This window comes from Lasioglossum baleicum, unplaced genomic scaffold (genome assembly GCF_051020765.1).
Source record: "Lasioglossum baleicum unplaced genomic scaffold, iyLasBale1 scaffold1850, whole genome shotgun sequence".
Classification (NCBI taxonomy): Eukaryota; Metazoa; Arthropoda; class Insecta; order Hymenoptera; family Halictidae; genus Lasioglossum; species Lasioglossum baleicum.
In genome coordinates, this window is record NW_027470909.1 from 10,001 (window position 1) to 12,500 (window position 2,500).

The 2,500-nt window shown below is 52.2% G+C and overlaps 1 pseudogene; it reads left to right on the forward strand.

Moving 5' to 3' along the window:
• Positions 1 to 2,500, forward strand: part of LOC143221056 (large subunit ribosomal RNA) — a 7,891-nt pseudogene that overhangs the window by 2,682 nt on the left and 2,709 nt on the right.

The window sequence follows — 2,500 nt, forward strand, 5'->3', positions numbered from 1 at the left end:
TCTGAATGTCAACGTGAAGAAATTCAAAAAAGCGCGGGTAAACGGCGGGAGTAACTATGACTCTCTTAAGGTAGCCAAATGCCTCGTCATCTAATTAGTGACGCGCATGAATGGATTAACGAGATTCCCTCTGTCCCTATCTACTGGGTCTTAGAAGGTCCAGGGTTCTATTCCCTGGTGCGCCAACCCCCCCTCCACGCGGTAGGACCTGGAAACCCTCGGGTGACCAACGGGGCTCTGGTAGAAAGTGAGCTCTTACGTGAGTGAGTCCTATGTGATCACCGTGGCTCTGGCAGAAAGAGAGAGCTCTTACGTGAGTGAGTCCTATGCGATCACCGTGGCTCAAGTATAAGAGAGAGTTCTTACGAGAGTGAGTCCTATGCGATCACCGTGGCTCTGTCATAGAACGAGGGAGCTCCTGCGTGAGTGATAATTCTGCAATCACCGCGGCTCTCCGAGTAAACGTTAAACTACACGGCGTTTACCCATAAAGTTGCTTGTCGTGAGCTACCCAATCCCTACCGCCAACGGTAGGGCAACGGATGCCGCTTGCAGCTAGAAGTGTAGTACAGAGAAATAATTGAATCGAGGGAGCTCCTGCGTGAGTGATAATTCTACAATCACCGCGGCTCTCCGGGTAAACGTTAAGCTACACGGCGTTTACCCATAAAGCTGCTTGTCGTGAGCTATCCAATCCCTACCGCCAACGGTAGGGCAACGGATGCCGCTTGCAGCAATGGAGTGTGGTACAGAGAAACTATAAAGATATTAAAGAGAAATTACTCTTCAGAGAGATTCCCTAAACACAGCTCACCCTGACGATCCCCGCAGGCGATACCTGAACATCTAGATATCGTGATCGTAGGGTTGTAATGGGCGAAACGGCCTGAACGCCGCGCCCGACCTGCTAGAGAGAGCTCTTACGTGAGTGAGTCCTATGTGATCACCGTGGCTCTGTCATAGAACGAGGGAGCTCCTGCGTGAGTGATAACTCCGAAATCACCGCGGCTCCCCGGGTAAACGTTAAGCTACACGGCGTTTACCCATAAAGCTACATGTCGTGAGCTACCCAATCCCTGCCGCTGATGGCAGGGCAACGGATGCCGCATGCAGCAAAAGAGTGTGGTACAGAGAAACAAGTAACTAAAGAGATATGAAATGACAAGGTGAACGTCCCACCTATTTCAACTCACCAGGCAATGCCAGACTATCCCGTCGAAGCATGTGGCCTTCTCAACCTTCTCTCACCTCCCCTCCCCATCTCCATCGCCCGAAAGGGTCGGGTGTGCGTGCAAGCGGCACGCAGCGAGTTCGCCTTCCCGTGGTTCCCCGTGAGCGCGGCGCTTGGGCGAGGAATACCATATCCTCCCACAAACGCACGCGGCCAAAGAACTCGTCCACTGCATACGTCTCGGTGGCACTGCTGGGTTTTTCCATCGCCCGTTCTACTTGAACAGTGGAGCCGCCTCGCTAAACTTAGATGTAAAATTTATGCTATGCGTATGCCTTAACGGCGAGGAAGCATATCCGATGCTACCTTCGAGGTGGCCGGATGCACAATAAATGTCCCTATCTACTGGGTCCTAGAAGGTCCAGGGTTTTATTCCCTGGTGCGCCAACCCCTCCTCCAAGTGGTAGGACCTGGACACCCCCGGGTGACTAACGGGGCTCTGGTTGGAAGTGCTCTTACGTGAGTGATCGCTTGCGATCACCGTGGCACTCGCAAAATCGGAAAACTCCTCGCCGTGGCAACGACCCACCGGAGCGTAACCCGGTGGTACGTCACGGGAGTGAGACCGAGGGTCTTACCTTAATTGTGTGTCGGACCGCGGGGAGAAAAACCCCTCAACAAATCCCGACCTCTAAGCCGGAGACCGCGGTGAAAGAGGGTCGACGTTCCATGCACGAACGTCGATGATCGGTGGGAGCACTGATCGCCTAGTGGCTAACCTCAGGAATCAGGCGAACCCTGTTGTATAAGCCTTCTCCCTGGAAAGGGCGTCACCCGGGGAGTGACCGTTTTTCGTCCCGACTCGTGGGAACAATTATGGATTGTCGAAAAATGTTTAAACTAAATACAAAAAACCAAAAAACAAAAAAGACGGAAGGAGAGATGGAAAAGAAGGTCGGGAGTAAGACAGAGGCTGAGAAAGAGAATGTGACACAAATTGAACTGATCACAGTACCGGTGCACTCGGACTCTGAGTCCGATAGCACCTCAGAGAACGACATCGACTCCGAAATGGAGTTCGAATTGAATACAGAACATCTGCGCGCTGACTTAACACTGCAGCAGAAATCAAAGGGAATTGGCAATGGAAAAGGAACGAAAAGAAACAAACAAGAGCGTTCCAGCGACTCGGATGGTCCGTCCGGGTCGACAAAGAAAAAACCGAGTAAAGAGGAACCAAGTAGTGGATCCGAGGGATCCATTGACTTGGGCCCCACGACTCTGATTCAGACACCTCTTGAGAGTCTGTCTACCTTCGTCTTGGGCTTG